The 21,955-nt window shown below is 34.2% G+C and overlaps 1 protein-coding gene across 2 annotated transcripts in view; it reads right to left on the bottom strand.

The window, feature by feature from the left end:
• Positions 1-21,955, bottom strand: part of slc25a21 (solute carrier family 25 member 21) — a 203,162-nt gene that overhangs the window by 179,427 nt on the left and 1,780 nt on the right. The window contains exon 1 of one of the 2 annotated variants that reach the window (XM_068214456.2): positions 14,949-15,013. The gene's annotated coding sequence lies outside the window, so the exon portion shown is untranslated. 2 annotated transcript variants of the gene reach the window in all.

The following is a 21,955-nucleotide window of genomic DNA, read 5'->3' as shown; positions in this document are numbered from 1 at the left end:
TACATGTGGTTAAATTGACAATGAAGCTGACTTTGACTTGATTTTGATTTTTTTTTTTCCCATAAAGAGCAGCCCTGGCTTCAAAAGTGGCTGGCTAAATCATATTTTAGAACCAGAAAGTGTTATTTTAATCTGATATTGTAATTTGGAAGATTCAGGCTAAAATTAGACAAAGTTTGGCTACTATTTTCTGTTTTGGTCACATGACGATACAGGAAAAAAAAAGTAGAGAAGCAGCCTCTGAAATTCAGGTGCTGCTCATCTGGTAGAACTCTCAGAGAAAGAAAAAACAAACCATGATCCACTTCCCCACAAACAGCTTCCTTTAAGCTGGCCCGGTCCTGCAGCCTAGCACCAGGATGTTTGGCTTAGAAAATGACTTTGCCGCTCCCGCAACCATTCTACCTAATTGCACCCGGGGCAATTATTGTAGCCCTCTGTCCGGCTATTTCAGAGCAAAATCAAAAGCCATAATGTTACAGTGGATTACGTTACATGTTTTTCATCGTTATTGTTGAGCAGTAACAGTGTAATGTGTAGGTCTCTTTTAGGTACGTACACATCGTAAAGGTAATTAAATCTGAGAGTGGGCGGGGCTGGAGAAAAATTACCAAACAAAACATTTCCCTAAGCAATCAAAACACAAACAGACCCACAAAAAAAGAAGAAAAAACACGGCGACCTGCACATAATCACAGCGAGACATTTCCTCTATACCATTCACTCACTGCCATTTATAAACATTGAGAGGGACAAACAGGGGGAAACGCAGGCAACGACAGGCCGTATCGCTCTGGATATGAGCTGATAAATTGGTGGCTGAGGAAAAAGCGCCCCTTGGGCTCCATCTATTTAGCCGACTGAGGCGGAAAGGGCCATTTTCAAAAGCACCCCAGAGCCTGGCCATGCATGACAGAGCCTGACACCAGAGCCATACTAGATTCCTTTCTACATGGGCGGCGGTGGGACTCCTGGGAAAGAACAAGTGCTTGCAGAGGAGATATATCTCCCATCTCATCAGCGCCGCTTCTGCACTCATGCTAACACACACCTGCTGAGCTGTCAGATTATCAGCATTGCACTGCACAAAATGCATGCTACTCAGAGGGCAATTAAGTGGAATGAAGAAAAACTACTTCTAAATCTATTAGTTTAGTTTATTTATAAATTAGGAAGATAATCTATTTGGACATTCTTGTGTCCTTTTGTGAGCAGACATGTATATTTATTTCTGAAAGTATGTTTGTAGGTTTAAGGACGCTACTTTTCATTACTTTTCCTAGAAAAAATAAAAAGATCTATCAAGATCATAAGATTTGTGGGTTGGGGATTATTATTTTTTTTTTTTTACACTTTTATTAGAAATCTTTATTGTCCACATATGTGGAAATTTATTTTTGCCCTCCCAAACATCACAAATACAGAACACAAACACAAAGTTTCCTACACCACAGATTACCGACACACAACCACAGAATGACATACAAACCACTTCATGGTCTTCATATTCAATATGGTATTAGCAGCCGCAATAAAAGATTTCTTAAAAATATTTGTTTTTGCTTTTCAAAAGAAAGCCTTTCAAATTCATAATAAAGGATGTGTTTATTTATATTTCACTTGATAACATAATTAAATAAGCCATCAAAATTTTCTTGATGTAAAAACAGTATTTTCAATTTAAAATGTTTATCTTTTTGTTAAATTTTAGAGCCAAACATTGGAGCCTAGCAAATGTAATTACAATATTATATATTAATATAATACTATATTAAATGAATAATATAATATTATATAATATAATATGATATAGGCGACGCAGTGGCGCAGTAGGTAGTGCTGTTGCCTCACAGCAAGAAGGTCGATCCTCGTTCGTTCCTCGGCTCAGTTGGCGTTTCTGTGTGGAGTTTGCATTAATAAAGGGGCTAAGTCGACAAGAAAATGAATGAATGAATGAATGAATGAATGAATAATTAATATAATATAATATAATATAATATAATATAATATAATATAATATAATATAATATAATATAATATAATATAAAATAATATAATATAATATAATATAATATAATATAATATAATATAAAATAATATAATATAATATAATATAATATAATATAAAATAATATAATATAATATAATATAAAATAATATAATATAATATAAAATAATATAATATAATATAATATAATATAAAATAATATAATATAATATAATATAATATAAAATAATATAATATAATATAATATAATATAATATAATATAATATAATATAATATAATATAATATAATATAACTTGCTTTCTGCAAAGTACATTTCTATAAATTCATATTTATTATTATAAAAACATTTGAAATTTAGGTCAATGAGTTTCTTAAAAATCTAATTGATTTATGACAGATCAACAATTATGTGTTGAATTTTGTATTGTTCTGCTTTCATGTTAATGCTCTATATTTGATAATTATCTGCATTATTTGCAAACAAGAAAATCAATAAAAAGATATATATCTTATATTTGTAAACCCAACAATTGATAATTTGTTAAAATATATATAGAGATTATTTCAGTATTTCAAAAATATTCCCTGTTTATCAAAATAAATTTTAATCCTTCCATGTAAACAAATATATACACTCACTGGCTACTTTATTAGGTATACCTTACTAGTACCATGTTGGATCCCCTTTTGCCTTCAGAACTGCCTTAATCCTTCATGGCATAGATTCAACAAGGTACTAGAAATATTTCTCAGAGATTTTGGTCCCTATTGACAAGATGGCATCACACAGTTGCTGCAGATTTGTTAGCTGCATATCCATGATGCGAATCTCCAGTTCCACCACATCTCAAAGGTGCTCTATTGGATTGGGATCTGGTGACTGTGGAGGCCATTTAAGTAAAGTGAACTCACTGTCATGTTCAAGAAACCAGTCTGAGATGATTCACACTTTATGACATGGTGCGTTGTCCTGCTGGAAGTAGCCATCAGAAGATGGGAACACTGTTGTCATAAAGAGATGGACATGGTCAGCAACAATACTCGATCCTTAATTGGTACTAATGGGCCCAAAGTGTGCCAAGAAAATGTTGTTGACAACTAATTCTGTCCCTACCATTCGAATATTGCAGCAGAAATCAAGATTCATCAGACCAGGCAACGTTTTTGCAATCTTCTATTGTCCAATTTTGGTGAGCCTGTGCGAATTGTAGCCTCAGTTTCCTTTTCTTAGCTGACAGGAGTAACACCAGGTTTGGTCTTTTGCTGCTGTAGTCCATCTGCCTCAAGCTTTGACACGTTGTGCATTTAGAGATGCTCTTCTGCATATCTCGGTTGTAACAAGTGATTATTTGAGTTGCCTTGAGTTGCTGCTATGTGATTGGCTGATTAGATATTTGCGTTAACAAGCAGTTGGACAGGTATACCTAATAAAGTAGCCAGTGAGTGTATATATGTGATTTAAAATTAGTACACACCATATTTTCTGATATGAATTACATATTTAACTGTGATAGGACCAAATACTGTATATCTAATACTAAGACCACCATATTTACCCACAACATCCATAAACACACAGAACACACACACACAAAGCCCATAAGATTTTGTGCTTTGTTCTTTCATACATGCATCCATGATCCTACATCCCAACCCACTAGTCTCATCTATGAGGACAACAAAGAAGCCGGTGTGTCCTAGCGGAAAACAGCTGTATCTGGAGAAAGCATCTGTCATCTCTCATCAGAGGCGCTGCCACCACCGGCAGACTGATAGCTTAACCTTTCCACCATACTAAAGTTCAAAACGAGCAGAGAGCCCAGAGGATCCCTCAGAATGTGTGGTCTTCTTCTCTCGGCACCACTGATTCCTGCATGCACGTCTCAATCTGTAGCCGAGGATAAAGATGTCTTCTCATCTCACTTATTTCACCGCCAAACATCTATAGCACTCTTGATGTATACAGGCATGTTCTCAGGACTTCAGTGCCTGGAGTAGAACATGGCTGGACTGTGGTCAGGATGAGCAGAACCACCTGCCGTGGTGTTGGCCGAGCGCAAGACTGCAATGGGCAAATGACAGATTGCAGCATTTTTGAACTGTTAGCAAAGCCACTGGCTAGTAGCCATCGCTCTTGTGGGAAATGAAATTAGTGCGGTTTGATCACGTCATATAAAATCCTGAGGGATGTTCTAGTTATTTCTGATGAGGCTCAAAGCAAGAGAAAACAGGAATTAATATTTATGAGGTGATGGGAACATTTATAAGAGGACCTCATTATATAAGATCTGCATAGATTTGTATACACTGTAGAAAATGTAATGACAAAAAGTCAAGCCAACAAATATTTTTATGTTGCTTCAACTTCTTTCTAAGTTGATGTAAGTTGAGATGACAAGAAAAGTTCATTTGATTCAACTAAAAATTAAAGCAGCAAAAAAATTTTACAGAGTACATACAGAGCTCAGCATAAATGAGTACACCCCATTTTGAAAATGAATATTTTTCTCCATTTCTTAGCGAATATGGGTTAATTTTAAATGATCGTTTTTCTTTTTTAAATATTTCCCAAATGATGTTTAATAGAGCAATGGAATTTTCACAGTATGTCTGATAATACTTTTTCTTCTGGAGAAAGTTTTATTTGATTTATTTTGGCTAGAATAAAAGCAGTTTTAATTTTTTTTACATTCATTTTAAGGTCAAAATTATTAGCCCCTTTAAGCTATTTTTTTTCAATAGTCTACAGAACAAACCATTATTATACAATAACCTAACTACCCTAACCTGCCAAGTTTACCTAATTAACCCAGTTAAGCCTTTAAATGTCACTTTAAGCTGTAGAGAAGTGTCTTGAAAAATATCTAGTCAAATATTATTTACTGTCATCATGGCAAAGTTGAAATGAGTTATCAAAACTATTACGTTTAGAAATGTGTTGAAAAAAAATCTTTTATTTGTTAAACAGAAATTGGGGAAAAAATAAATAGGGGGCTAATAATTTAGGGGGGGCTAATAATTCTGACTTCAACTATGAAGTGTGTGTGTGTGTGTGTGTGTGTAATATTTGTCTGTACCATATGAATTTGGGCTACTAATTTTAAAGTTATTTTGTTAGATTAGTTCCATATTTGGCTTCAGTACTGACTAATCTAATGTATATGCACAAATATAATATTATATAATAATTTAAATGAGATTTGTGGCGGGTGTACTTATATATGCTGAGCACTGTATATAGCAAACAGCGTTTGGAGCTGTCACTTGATTCTCATATGCTCGTAAAAATAAAGTTTTTTATTGGCATTACTGGTTCATGAAGAACCTTTATAATGCTTAAAAACTTACATTCAACAAAAAATATTTTTATTAAAAAAAAAAAGTTCATCAGAATTTTTAAAATATTATTTTCAATAGAAAAATAAGTGGTTCTTTTAAGAACTGTACATGAAAAGGTTCGAGAAACAAAACAAAAAAAAGTTCCTGCATGAGATCTCTGAGAAAATATACTCTAGGAACGTTTATTTTTTAAAGCATACACATAATTATAATGGCATAAGCCTTCTCTATTACTATAAAAAGCTTTCAATTTTCAGCTTTAGAAGCTCCACACTGAAGGCCATCACTTGGTGAAAGATTTATAAAGGCTGACAGAAAGAATATGGCAAGCCATTTTAACATTTAATCCATAAAATGTAATAACTATTTTGAAGTTAGTTGAAGCAGAGGCACTGCTAAGTGGGGGTAAGTTAAGACAATTCTAGGGCCCACGCAAAATTAACAGTATTTGCAGGGGCCCCAACATCAAATATTCTTTCATAGGGTCCAAAATTAATAGCCTCACCCCTGGTTACTGATTTTTAAATACAAAAATATATTAGTACCTATTCATTGGCTATTAGTGTTTATTTACCTTCTTAAAAGATACTGGAACTTATTTAATAGATAGTTATTATTTACTAGATACACTTACACATGCTTATTGATTAGACACTAGCACACATTGGATAGTTACTATTCTCTTGAAATGATAACATTTAAAAAATTGGTCATTGACTTTATACAGGGATTTGTCATAGAGATTACAGCAACTAAGCTTCGACTAGTATGTATCCCAATTGTGACTAGAACATACTTTTTTGTATACTATTGTACTAGTATTTATTTTAAATACTGTCAACTATTATTAAATATTAGTGCTTAATATATACTGAAACATATTAAATATATAATATTTACTTATTACAGAACTTATTCAAAGGTTCACATTAATTAGAGACTAGTCCACATTTATTGGTTACTAGTACTTACTCAAAATGACATTAGAATGCTATAAGCCTGGTAATATTGCTAGTATCTACTAGTATCTAATAAACAACAAATAGAGTCTGATGAACAAGTATTTCTTTTTTTAAAGCTACTGGCATATAAAGATTTTAAAGGGTAAAATGGCTTGCCATAAGAGGAAAGCAAAGAGGTGAAACATCAAAATAGCTCTCTACTGCCACCTATCATGGGGTGTGGCTACTACAAGCAACATAGAAGACAAACAGCTCCATGATGATGACATAAAAAGAGGGAATCAAATCAAAAGAGTGCAGTGATTATTAAGATTTAGAAGCTGACTAAAAAACTGTAACCAAAATGTCATTCATCTAAGATGCATCTTTATTTTTTTAAGGATTGAAAAGTAACTCAAATTATATTGTTATATTGTAAGAAATATTGTTACCGCAGTACTCAGCAACAACATTGCATATTAACCCAGACAAAGAGCCTCTGACTCTCTAGAAAAGCTACAAGAACTATAATAGGTGACCTCCATGGTACTTGTCTTTCCTATTATGGAAATCAATGATTAAATTCCAGCATTCTTCAAAATATCTTCTTTTGTGTTCAGCAGAATAAAGAGTTTCATTAAGGTTTGTAATTACTTGAGGAAGAGTAAATAGTGAGTAAACAGTCATTTTTAAGTGAACTTTCCCTTTAAAATAAATTTAAAAGTGGCTGCCAAAATATTCCAACATTTATGGACACTTTAATTACATTGTCATTTCTGTAGCCTATTTTAATATTGTGTGTAAGGTTTAATTACTATTTTTAACCATTAAGAACTATGTATGATAACTTTGTTGACATTAACGAAATTGTAATAAATTTTAATCAGGTCTGCACGATACCTGGAAATTATGCAATGTTGTTGTTGAGTGCTGGGATAACAACACTATTACTCACAATATTACTTACAATATAACAACACTACCCTAAAAAATGCCATTTTATTAACTATGTATTTAAATTATTGACTTATGTAATATTAAAATATACAAATAAAAGACATTTTTCAGATCTAATGCATTTTAATTTACACTAAAAAACTGTCAAAGTGCAAACTTTTAGTCTTTAAAACGCTAACAACACTAACAACAAGTGAAAACCTCTGCAGATAATCTGACTCTGACTGGCTGATGTCAGTTTCCTTTCTGGTCTTGACTATTTATTTTCAGCTCTAGGTTCACCTTTGGGCTGCACCAGAGTCTGGCCAATAGCAGAACAGCAACTACTGGGCAGGTGGGGATAAAGATAGTAAGGCCCCATGTGAATGATCAAATTAAGATAAAGAGCCAATGAATAAATTAATTTATCTCACGTCTGCGATATGAACATTGCATATACTAATATTTTCATAACAATAATTTGAGACAATAATGAGACATTCTGCAACCATTTATATTTAATGATTCAGTCTTAAAAGCCTTCTGTAGCCAAATCCTCCATTAGTTTGTGATCCTGTCAATCATTGAAAACTAATTTATAAACCAATCAGCATCCACATATTTATAACAATAATTTTACGATATATTCTGCAACCCTAGTATTTATTTTTAATGATCAGTCTTAAAAGACTTCTGCAGCCAAATCCTCTACTGGTTTGTGATCCTGTCAATCATTGAAAGATAATTTATAAACCAATCAGCATACAAATTGTGCAATAATCCACTCCCACTTTCCTACGGACACCCACCCATGCGGCTTGGGGTAGCATGAGCAAACAAGAATTCAAGACGTAAAACCAGGGCACTTTTCCATGACCCAACATCATTTTTTATATCTTTATTCCATTGTATAATTGCCCTTATTTCAAACATAATAATGGAAACCGCTTCATTTCTCCTCCCATCCCTCCTTATTGCCTCTTGATTGTGACATCTGTGTCTGTCTTGATTTTATTGGATGAAGCGCTCCTTTTGAAAGGATAATAAACGTGTAAACAAATTCAAAACAAGCCCTTCTCCTAAGCTTTGGTTCTCATTATCAAATTGAGCGGCTGCCCTTGCCAATGTCCCCCTCCTAGGCAATGTCATCTTTTTATAACTCAAGATCGGCCTTAATCAAAAGTGTCTATAAATTTGAGCTTCTCTAATTAAGGTCTCCTTCGCCAAGCATACAAGTGGGCGACCGGGCAGGAATCGCTCCCAAAAAAAGACTCAAATGGGCTCCCAAGCACAGCAAATCACATTATGATTTCAACTCTTGCTCGTGCACAACTCATCTTGAGCCGGTTAACCCAGATAAAGAGCCTCTGACTCTCTAGAAAAGCTCCAAGAACTGTAACCGTTGGCTTCCATATTTGTCTTTCCTACTATGGAAATCAATGCTTGCAGATTTTCAGCATTCCTCAAAATATCTTCGTTTGTTTTCAGCAGAATAAATAGTTTTATTAAGGTATGGAATCTACTTGAGGAAGAGTAAATAGTGAGTAAATTGTCATTTTTAAGTGAACTGTCCACAGGCTTTCAAATTTTAAAGTGGCTGCCCAAATATTTCAACATTTATGGACACTTTAATTACATTGTCATTTCTGTAGCTGATTTAATATTGTGTGTAAGGATTAATTACTATTTTTAACCATTAAGAACCATATATGATAACTCTATTGACATTAATTACAATTTAAAAGTCAAAAGCCTTGTACTAACCCCAACTCCAGGGTTTTCCCACACTGTAAAACCCAAAAAGTTAATATGACTCAAATCATTTGAGGAAACCAATTGCAACAAACCCTTTAAGTTCAAAAACTAATACTAATGAGTACTCTGAGCTTAATCCATTTGAGTAAATGAAGCTATTTGAGCACAGTAAAACCCAATAAATGAAGAGAACTCAAACCAACTGTGTACTGTAAACCTAATAAGTTAAGGCAACTCAAACCGTTTGAGGAAACCAATTACTACAAACCATTTAAGTTAAAAAAACTAATCTATACGAGTACTGTGAGCTTACTCTATTTAAGTTAAAGTAATGAGGTATTTAATTAACTCATCAACACTGAGTTCAAGACTTTTTTCAAATGAGTGAAATTAACTTTCATTCAATTTTAAGTTAACTACACTAATTTCATTTGATAAAGTTGACTGTCGGGTTTCACAGTGCAGTGAGAATTTCAATAAGTCTCAATAAAGAGATAAGAAAGTATCTTGTGTCTATTTTATAAGAATACAATAGAAATTGTTAATACTATAACATTAATTAATTCTGTGAAATAGTCTTTATAATTCAAAATGCAATTCTATAAAAAGTCAAAACATTTAATAGAAAGTAAAGCTGTAAATGTGTTACAAGATACATAACTCATTCTAATATGTTGATATGATGGCCAAGCAACAACTCATATCATCTTCTGTGCTGGAAAAAGTTAACATTGGAAAACCTATTTGAAATGTATGTAACATTAACAACATACTTCAAACTTCAACTGCATTTATTGATCTTAGTTCATGTTAATTTTAAAATCAAAAGGTGTACAAAATACACATTTTGACTCTAATAATTCATTTATTCATTTTCTTGAGGGCTTAGTCCCTTTATTAATCCAGCGTCGCCGCAGAGGAATGAACCGCCAACTTATCCAGCAAGTTTTTACGCAGCAGATGCCCTTCCAGCCGCAACCTATCTCTGGGAAACATCCGCACACACATTCACACACACACTCATACACTACGGACAATTTAGCCTATCCAATTCACCTGTACCGCATGTCTTTGGACTGCGGGGGAAACCGGAGCACCCGGAGGAAACCCACACGAAGGCAGGGAAAACATGCAAACTCCACACAGAAACGTCAACTGAGCCAAGGTTCGAACCAGCGACCCAACGACCTTCTTGCTGTGAGGCGACAGCACTACCTACTGCGCCACTGCCTCGCCAACTCTGATAATATATAAGTAAATATTATTCAATTAAGCTATGCCAGGTGACCGCCTCCTCCCTCCGGCCCACAGCTGACATCAACAATCATGAATCACTATCATTGTGCAGTCACATATAGCCACTTGTGGTTTTAACCCTCAGCTACTGGACATTTCAAGTACTGTACTATTTATTCGGGTTACTTTCGTTTCTCTCAGCGTGCGGTACGCACATGCAGATTATTTCTGGGGCTGATTTAAACATTGAAATATATGTCCGTAAGTGCTCTATTTTTATCAAAGCTCTATTTTTGTAAATATTCAAGGGTCATTTGATTATAATCAGTTTTATACTGCCTGTATTTTGTTGTACAAACACTTCATCATGGCTTACACGTTATGATGATGGTATATATTTGATTCTTTTGCTAATATTCAATTCAAATGATCTCATTGATTGATTTTCCTAATATGCATGTTAAGATTTGTATAAAAAAATGTTCATTATTAAAAATTTTACTGCTGGCTGTATTCATGTTAATGTAAGTGTGAATATAAACACACTTTTACCCTCTTTGTTGTAGTTTTACAAAAAAAGAATGATATTGAGAAGAACAATTGCCAGTAAAGTCAACAAAGTTACCCAAACACTTTTCTGCTGTCTTATGCTATCTGTTAAACTTTTGGTTGAGCAGCAATTGATTAACAAACCTAATTATTATTATCATATTTTCATAGCAATTTAAATTACCCCTTCAATATGTACAACAAGGAACAAGAAGGAGCTTTTAATTACATCAGGTTTCCACTTTTTTTGTGTGCTTGAATATTTAAACGGCCCTCCTAAGAATTGTCAGTCACTGATAGAGCCCCCTGCCAATTTGAGTTTAAGATCCCTAAGAAATGCTAACAACAAACAGCTTTATTAACGATGATGATGATGATCAATAATAATAATACGAAGAAGAAGAAGAAAAAGAAGAAGAAAAATAATAATAATAATATAATAAATTTACTATAACAAATGTATTGTTAATTTTACATTAATGTAAAATATGTTTTAATTAATGGACACTATAGTACATTGCTGCTATTATGTTTAATGCATTAAATTATCATTCATTCACAGTACAGTATGTATACATATGCACACACAAATGAAATCTGTCCTCATAGCATTTTTCAGCTGCATTTGACGCTACTTATTATGTTTATTTAAAATCCATGCATTTCTACTGAAAAACGAATGGCTTGGTTTTAAATTGACTACAATTTAGATTCTCAAATTAGATTCAGTTTAAAGAGAAGTACATTACTTGTTGACTTTGATTCATCAGTTCGTCTGTGACTCCTCTGTTTGCTTCTTCTTCAAATGAGAAAGTCGGCTGACGGCAGAACTGTAACTCTGGGCAAAGATTCCCCCAAAGTTTCCAGACAATATAAAGCTGAAACGGGACAATGATTTGTTTCTCAAACAGAGCAAAACACAAGTCCTCCACCGCAGTTAAGTCATAGCAAATTACAGCATGGTGGATTGAGAAACAATTACAAATTTACAGAGCTATAAAAGAAAGTTCCTCAGAAGGATATTTTTAGACAGCCCTTATGGGAATATGTCCATATACAAGACTTTATGATCAATGCAATGCTGTGATCACTCCATCAAAAGCCCTTCTCCAGCCAAAAGACATATCAGTATTCTGCGCTAATTACAACATCGGACAACAGCCAACTGGACAGCAGTCCAAGAAAAAGCGAATGCTTACACGCAAATACAGTACATGCACACAGAGTGTATCATCTACCGTGTAGTTTCATTTTCCTACAGGGTCATTCAAACTATGGCCCTTGACTACTTAGACTAAGTGCTCAATTAAGCATAGCTTGTTAGCTGGTTTCCTTTCCAGCTACGTTATTGCTGCCATGTGCGGTATTATGGTACTGTATGTAATACAGCGTGTTTGGCCAATATGACTACATTTTGAAATATATAGTTCTGTACAATAGAAATCTCTGACATCTTAGACTCTTTTTAGACTCACTGATTTAGTATTTACAGGTTTGTCAGACCACCTGTTGCTTTTTTTACTCTTCTTTTTAAAAGACTGTGTAGAAGTTAAAATAATTATCATGAAAATGCATAGTATTGCAATATTTGTAGTATATAGTAATGAAACTGACATTCTTTTATCTACTGGGTATGAGCTGTATGCACAACTAGTGTTTCTTAACCAATGATGAACCTCCGGTGAAAGATTTATGTGACTATTTTCAATTTTATACGGTTCCTTTTACAGCATCGATGGTGTAATGTAATTACAATACATTAAGTAACACAGACTTGAGCATTCATTTGGTTTTTAAAGCGTAAAAAAAGAGACAATAGACTGTTCAAACAGGCTAGCGCAGAAATTCCATTGAAAATACTGGGGTAAAATTAAATTCCAAATTTTAAAGAAATGGCGCAAAAATAGATAATTGAATACAGTGCTTAGTCTGAAACTCACTTTATATCGTATCTCAGCCAGGCAATGAAGATCACCTTTATTAAACAAATCAGATGTTAAATGTGAAAATTTTGTATGGGATGACAACTAAATGGAAGCCCATGGGACTGGTTGACTTAAAGGTCAAAGGTCTCTGCTATATCCCATTAACTGTATTAATAAAAGTTGACATTTTATGATTGGCAGACTATAAACATTATTATACTTCACAGATATTCAATTAGGCGACGCAGTGGCACAGTAGGTAGTGCTGTCACCTCACAGCAAGAAGGTGGCAAGTTCGAGCCTCGACTGCGTTTCTGTGTGGAGTTTGCATTTTCTCCCTGCGTTTGAGTGGGTTTCCCCTGGGTGCTCCGGTTTCCCCGACAGTCCAAAGACATGCGGTACAGGTGAACTGGGTAGGCTAAATTGTCTGTAGTGTATATGTGTGAATGGATGTGGATGGATGTTTCCCAGAGATGGGTTGCAGCTTGAAGAGCATCCACTGTGTAAAACATATGCTGGATAAGTTGGGGGTTCATTCCACGGTGGCGACCCTAGATTAATAATGGGACTAAGCCGAAAAGAAAATGAATGAATGAGTTATTTAATTATTGTATTAACCAACGGCAAGATTTTAGAAAGAATCATATTTGAATTAATCACAAGCAATGTTAATGTAGCTTTTTGTTTTACTACTAATTAGTTCAAACATGACACCAAATGAAAGTTGTTTCAGTGACTTTAGTTGTTATTTAATGAAATATTAAAAATCTAATTTATGTTACCTTACTAGCAAACGAGTAAACAAGGTCAATTTGAATTTCATGTTCCTACTAACGACAATCTAAAAAAGCACACAGAGCACCAAAATGTCCAAGTCAAACTTTTACTTACAGTTTATTTACAAAATGCCACTTTTTTTTTATGAAAAAACTATATATATCATTAATTATTTTCCATATAAAGGCAAAAGTGGCAAAGCAGATTTTTTTCAGACTACAATACTGGATAATTAACCTAAAACATAACAATCAAGATTCATTTTGGGAACATTCTACCAGAAGCTTGCATTTTCACTTATAAACAATGTGACTGGGCCTGACCTTTAAGCTTGCCTTTCTTAGAAAATCCTACAAATTAATGATAGAACCCATCATTGATCACGGTCAGCTTCTTCTTCATCAAATGACTTTGCTTTGAGTTATAGCCTTAAAGGTGTGTTGCACGCATTTTATGTTCAATTTAATGCAAATATGACAGCACTGACGGAAACATGGAGACAAAGCTATTAAAGCTGCCAGCTATTGGGCTAAGGACAAGGACAATGACAGAGTTTGTACATTTGTGAAGTGCTCTTTATAAAGAAAACCATCTCAGAACCAAATTCACAGAATAACTCACAGAAATCCACCATTAGTTCATTTTGAAATTTTAGGGGAAAATACTTTTTATTCACTGTGTTTTTATTTCAGGGACAGATATGTTTATAGTATGTGTCCCTGTGATGCATTTACAGTTTTTGTTAAACATTTATAAAACAAACTAAAAATCTCAGTTTATAGGTGCAAACCAAAATCTGGCCAACAACCCCCACCCACATAATTATTTACCTAATTTCATTCATAGCCTTTCAAAAGCAAAACACAAGAAGGGAAAAAAGATTTCTAAAAATGACAATTTTAGGGCGTTTCAAGACGAGCCAATTCACCTGAAGTTATAAATATTCATTTGTTTTCTTTTCTGCTTAGTCCCTTTATTAATCTGGAGTCGCCACAGCAGAATGAACATATGTTTTACGCAGCGGATGTCCTTCCAGCTGCAAACCATCTCTGGGAAACATCCATACACACTCACACACACTTCGGACAAACCAATGCATGTATTTCATGCATCCAGAGCATGAATCTGGATCCAGAGCAGGGAGAACATGGGAGAACATGCAAACTCCACACAGAAACGCCAACTGACCCAGCCGAGGCTCGAACCAGCAACCTTCTTGCTGTGAGGCGACAGCACTACCTACTGCGCCAACCCGTCGCCGTATTACAAACTGTTCACAAATTCACAAATCAATAAGAGTAACATTAACATCGCTGATTAGATCAGCATCGTGATTAGTCGATAGACCATATTGAATTTATTGTTGCCAGATCGGTCCAGTGCGCTCCAAGGCCTCATTTTAATAATCTTGCCCGAAAAATAAGCGCAAGCGCTAGCCCAGATACAGCCTCCCATGTCGAACAATCATAATCACTCTTACCATAACACCGCAATTATCCTCATTGCTTACAGCAACACAACACGCATGATGGATGAGCGTTATGTGTGCAGCAGCGTGCGCGCGCCCGAGAACCGTCTCCCACGCGCGTCCCCGTCTGTCGCGGCTCCTCTGATCAATTCAGCGCGCGACCTCCATAAATCACATCATTAAGATAACGTCGGCGGCCCCTGGCTGGCTCATACATTACCCTGGCAGACTAAACTCCATCCATTCAAAGCCTGACAAACAGCTGACACAACAGCGACAATCCACATCCGCCTCATGGAAACAGTAGTTCACAGTAGTCCTCGTGTCAGACACTGAGATAATTATCCATTCGTGCTGTAAACAAATGCATATAGCGCACATCTGAGGTGTTCTGGAGCTCTTTTAATATTCGCAGGTACCTGTGGGAGGTATATGATATGTTTGGAGAGCCTAAGCTCCTTTGCTGCATATGTTACCATTATACTTCATGCCTGGTTGCAGTCAACTGATTTCTTGTGACATTATGATCCTGCACATTTCCTCCAGCGGTAATTAGTCGTAGCAGTCAATAAATCTCCTCTGTTTGTTTTTGTAATGTTTATTATGCTTTAATTGCGTTTTTGCCCCATTTTAAGAGCCGTTTTCTGCACATCGAGAAGTTTCTTATGCGATACTGAACGACCGCTTCATTACATTAATATCATCAGAACTCTGATTGTACAGTTTGTTCAGACAATCCCCAAAGTGTCCAGTGACAAAAAGAAAAGAAAGTCTTTTAATGACAAAGCAAGACGATTTGGAGACTCAGAGAAGAATCGTCTAAAATCAACATTACTTCAAACATGAGCTCATCTAAACATCTGTCCACAACATGTCCAATCACTGCCGTGCTGAGGCATGTACAATTGTTTCTGGAAATAAATATTAGGCCTAATTCAGCTCTGATTGTAGCGGCCAGTTGTGGGCCTGAGAGGAAGTGGTCGTTTGCGGCAGACGAAAGTGAATATTTCTCCCAGGGTCCTCCTGTTAATCACCTTTATTTATTTGCTCTCGTTTTACTCTTTTCTTCTTCTCTGAGACTTTGTGAATTGATTTGTCGGATGCTCCTAAACTCTATTTCACACTTATGCGGCAGTTAAAACAGGAGAGGCCTGAGTGTGCTTTAAGTGAGGGTCTGCCATGAAGGGGTGGACTGAGTTCAATTATACTTAGGCTGTCTGTCTTTTCCCGTCACACTCCATTTGCGGTCGGCGGATACGTTTACACAGAAACTAATCATAACTAAAACATTTTTGTGTAAATCTTACCAAATGACTCTGCATAACAGGGGCAGAGAGAGGAAATCAATACCAAAAACACTTAAGGTAACATCTGACCGTTCTTCCGGACCTTCTGGATAAAACTAAGATAAATGATGAAAAGAAAATAAGTTCCCATTAGGAACACTTATGAAGGAGAATTTTTTTGGGCAAATGCAAAGTCCGTAAGTAACATCCGGCTTAACTAATTTGGGTCCATTTTTTTAATTAATGCTGAAGTGCCCTGTGCACTGTATATTGTTTTAAAAGTCAGCTAATTGTTCCACAGATGTGGAATATTTCCTAAATAAAAGACATCTCTCTAAATATTATTATAATATTAGTATACACCAAGAAACTATGATTTAGCTTAATAATTATTCAATAATTTTTTGTACTCCTTATTTTTTATTTCAAGTTCAAATCCCCCTTAGTTCAAATCCCCCCCCCCCCCCCCCCCCCCMAAAAAAAAAAAAAAAGTGGTTAGTCTTGGGGCAACACCAGTGAGAGGCACAAAATTATTTTCTAGAACATTTTCTTTCACTGTTTCTTGTTGGTGAAAAGATCTTTCAAACCCCACCAGAAACTGATGGGGCATCTCTGACATCTATGACAACATTCGATAGACAACTATAAAAATGTACAACATAAGAAAATAAACATCTATTCTGAAATCCATTAGTGTGCACCATTCTCAATAATGCCTGGAACTATGAGCATTTCTGTTGTTTAATTGCCTGTTTTGTTGTATTCCTTATTTGCAAGTTGTTTTGGATAACAGTGTCATATTTCACCTACAGGTATGTGTAGCATGGCTGTCATTTTCATCTATTTATTCATTTTGCCAGTTTCGGTAAAAATTAGTTTTTAAAATAAAAAATAAAAAACAGCATGTAATTTTTTTAATTAATACATTTTTATTAAACTCTTAATATTTCATTACACATATAGTAAAAAGTTAAAGAGTATGAAAAGTTACACGAGGGACATTCAAGATGAAAAAATCCAGATTGAAACAAACTAAAACTGCAAATTTTCTCAGTTTGATAATATTTTTTCTTCTGAAGAAAGTTCCATTTGTTTTATTTTGGCTAGAATAAAAGCAGTTTTTAATTTTTCTAAACCATTTTAGGTCAAAATTATTAGCCCCTTTTGTCTACAATAACTGGCCTAATTACCCTAACCTGCCTAGTTAACCTAATTAAGCTTTTAAATGTCACTTTCAGCTGTATACCAGTAGCTTGAAAAATATCAAAATATTATTTAGCTGTCATCATGGTAAAGATAAAATAAATCAGTTATTAAAGGGGAGCTACTAAAACTATAATGTTTAGATGTTTAGAAAAAAATCTCTCCGTTAAACAAAAATTGGAGAAAAAATAAACAAGGGGGCGAATAATAACTATTTTTTTCTTCCGAAGAAAATCTTATTTGTTTTATTTCAGCTAGAATAAAAGCATAGAATAAAATTCTTAACATAAGCCCCTTTAAGCTATATTTTCCCATAGTGAGAACAAACCATCATTATACAATAACTTGCCTAATTACCCTAACCTGCCAAGTTAACTTAATTAACCTAGTTAAGCCTTTAAATGTTACTTTAAGCTGTAGAGAAGTGTCTAAACAAAAATTGAAGAAAAAAATAAATAAACGGGGGCTAATAATTCTGACTTCAACTGTGTGCATATATATATATAGATATAAGGTATATATATACACATTACTATGTATGTACCCTTTATTTATCAGAGGTTGTCACAGCGGAATGAACTGCCAACTTATCCAGCATATGTTTTACACAGCGGATGCCCTTCCAGCTGCAACCCAGAACTGGGAAACAAACACAAAAACACTACAGACAATTTAGCTTATTCAATTCACCTGTACCGCATGTCTTTGAACTGTGGGGGAAACTGGATAATCCAGAGGAAGCCCAAGCGAACACTAGGAGAACATGCAAACTCCTCACAGAAATGTCAACTGACCCAGCTGAGGTTTGAACCTGCAACCTTCATGCTGTGAGGTGACAGTGCTAACCACTGAGCCACTGCGCCACCCCAAAAATCATAAAAATAGTAAATTTCATAATCAATACAATGATCTATAAAGATCCTTCCTGTTCAGGTAAAAAGCGAGAGATTACTATACTATATTATAAATAAATAAATAAAAAAATTCCAAAATGACAAATGTATTCATTAGTAATCTAATATATATATATATATATATATATATATATATATATATATATATATATATATATATATATATATATATATATATATATATATATATATATATATATATATATATATATATATATATATCAATAGTGTAAAAAACTGTTTATCTTTTAGTAAATAGAAATATTATATTATTAAATATTATATATAATTGAAAATAATACATTTATGTCGAATATTTTATGGACCATTATAACTGACACATTATATTTAACTAATTAAACTTGCATTGATCAGTTTTAATTTGACTACTTATGCTGAGAGCTGAGAGATGGCCAAGTGCACCGTGACCACTGCTAATGCCAAGTGCAATGCTTCCCCCTTGTGGTTGATTACAAACTCATCATCACAGCTTCTACCCCTCTACGCTATTATTAGGCACAGACAAAACTCGCCCCTATTTCAGACTTTACCACATGCCCCAATTTCTTCATGTATGCCTGAATGGAAAGGCTGTGAAATGAGTCCGGGTAGGATATATAAAACGCACTGCAGCGACATTAACTCTGTGTTTTGGAGAGTCAATCCAAGTCTGAGAGAAGCCAAAGCACAGACTTAATTCAATTCCTTTGACCTGGTCACACGTAAATGAACATTTTTCTCTCTCCAGCCTCGTTAACAGCCTGCTGGAGGGGATATTACAAGTGCAGGGGGTGCGAGCTAAAAACACTGGCTTATTCTATACCAAAGAAAGAAAGAAAGAAAGAAAGAAAGAAAGAAAGAAAGAAAGAAAGAAAGAAAGAAAGAAAGAAAGAAAGAAAGAAAGAAAGAAAGAAAGAAAGAAAGAAAGAAAGAAAGAAAGAAAGAAAGAAAAAAAGAAAGAAAGAATATAAAATATCACTTTATATTAAGTGGCCTTATGTAATATGTAATAATGAAATGAATCATTTGTTAAAATTTTCTTGTGTAAATACGTCTTTACACTGTAATAACATTTTAGAAAGAAAACTGAAAGTAATAACACTAAGAAAGAAAGAAAGAAAGAAAGAAAGAAAGAAAGAAAGAAAGAAAGAAAGAAAGAAAGAGAGATGTCTAATGTGAAATGGATGGCAAATGGATGATGGCATCATCATTGTAGGCAGCAGTGAATTAATTATTCATGAATAATTAATTAATTCATAACGAATTAATTATTTGTAGCCTACTGTTTTAACTACCTGACCCACATGGTCTTTGTTTTACCCATTACCAAATGCTAAATAAAGATAAGTTACAAACAAATTACCACCTGCCAATTAGTTTTTCCGCAACACTCTGGCATTTGTGTCCTTATAATGGCTTCGACAAACTTGGTTGATAAAAAAGGTGCACAACCAACAGGAACCAACCAAACCGTATCTGAGGTTTTCACTAAAATTAATAAGTACAAGCATGAAAGCGAACGATTGGAGCAGTGTGCTGACGCCATGACATGTTACCTGATGGATTCAAAAAACAGAAGAATCAGACAGAGATAGATAGAAACAAGATTAATTAAATATTGCGTTTACAACAACTATAGTGAGACGCAGTGGTACATCCTTGATAAACTGCCCAACGTGCACTGCTCTTTGGGGTTTTGTGCTCAAAGCACCCGCTGACTGCTGGAGCTCAGACATGCTCGTACACTGCAGCGCATGACAGTGTGTGTGTTTGTGTGTGTGTAATCACTAAATGTGAGTTTTTAGCAGTATAGTGTGGAAGGAGGGCTTTTCAGAAAAGCTAGATGAAACGCATTGTGGACATTGATCGATTTCCTTCTAAAATGCCATTTTAAAACGAAGACGTTGCTGCTGCAAAGAGGGCGGGCCAGCGAATCACGATGCCGCCTCAGCATCTTGATGTCTAGCCCCTAGTAACCCCAGTTGCAATGTACTAATTGTGTAAATACATGTTTTACATTCTACTTACATTATATGTACTTATAAATACATTTTAGAAAGAAAGAAAGAAAGAAAGAAAGAAAGAAAGAAAGAAAGAAAGAAAGAAAGAAAGAAAGAAAGAAAGAAAGAAAGAAAGAAAGAAAGAAAGAAAGAAAGAAAGAAAGAAAGCTGTTAAAATAAAGCATATTGAAAGGAATATATGTATTTATTTCTTAAGCTCAAAATCCTTCCTTGTACTTGTTATAATGAGCTTGTCTGACAGGGAGATTTCCTATCACAAGTACAGTCAGCTTGATTCTAAATGGTCAAATTAATGTAGAACTGGGTTTTGAAGGCTTGTGTTGAACACAGACTGATTCTCTGTAATGGCACAGTAAAAAGCCTCACCGGAGCAGTTCTTTCACATTAGCTGATTTTCCTATTTCTCCGCCAATACATTTTCACAAGCTTAAAATGTATAATGAAAGCTTTCGCAAAGCAGCTGGCATCATTTCTTTTTACAAATGTGCAGATTCCGTTCTGTCTGCTGCATGTACAGTATTAAACTACTGCTGGTCTGTGTATGTATGCATTATATGGGTCTCGCTAAGAGTGTTGTGATTTTAAGACGCTTAGTCAGTTTGTCCTGTGTGAACTCCAAACGCACACACACACACACACACACACACACACACGCACACACGCACGCACACACGCACGCACACACGCACGCACACACGCACGCACGCACGCACGCACGCACACACACACACACACACACACACATTTATTGACAAGTTAAAGGATGATTACTGTCATTAACACAGACGTCAATGTTTATAACATAGTGGTTTAACATATGCAAGTTAAGTATAATACAGAAACATTTTCATTTTCTCAGGGTTACATTAACTGAGTAATATTGGACAAATTGCAAATTGTGTTTTTAAATAACTTAAGGTTATAAATGGGAAGTTTTTTTTTAATTGTCAATATTTACATTTAGCCAAATAACTAATTGTTTAGTCTCTCACACATAATCTATTTGACATTATAAAAGAACAAAACAGGGAATAACTTTTGAGTTAGAGTTAAGTAATGATGAGCAACTGAGATTTGCAAATATTATTAGTAATATTATTATTAGTTAGTAAACATATTATTCATATTAGTAATATATATATATATATATATATATATATATATACATATATATATATATATATATATATATATATATATATATATATATATATATATATATATATATATATATATATATATATAATTTTAAGTAAAAAAAACTCAACATAAAGATAGGAGTCTGAGAAAAATTATCATTTTCTAATGTAAATTTCAGACAGCACTAAGAGGTTTTTGCATCTGAGCTCTTCTTATATATATATATATATATATATATATATATATATATATATATATATATATATATATATATATATATATATGTCTGATTCCAGCGTTATGGATGATACATTTGCAGTAAAAATTCAAAACATAAATTCACAGAGAAAGTATACGTTAACATTATATTGAATCATCTGTTTATATTTTCCAAAACAACTAACCACAGAGTTATAGGATCAAAAAAAATCAATCTGTGCACATTTTTATACTTT

This window comes from Danio rerio, chromosome 17 (assembly GCF_049306965.1).
Source record: "Danio rerio strain Tuebingen ecotype United States chromosome 17, GRCz12tu, whole genome shotgun sequence".
NCBI lineage: Eukaryota > Metazoa > Chordata > Actinopteri > Cypriniformes > Danionidae > Danio > Danio rerio.
The sequence above is the reverse complement of the archived record's forward strand: the minus strand, read 5'-3'. Positions and strand labels throughout refer to the sequence as shown.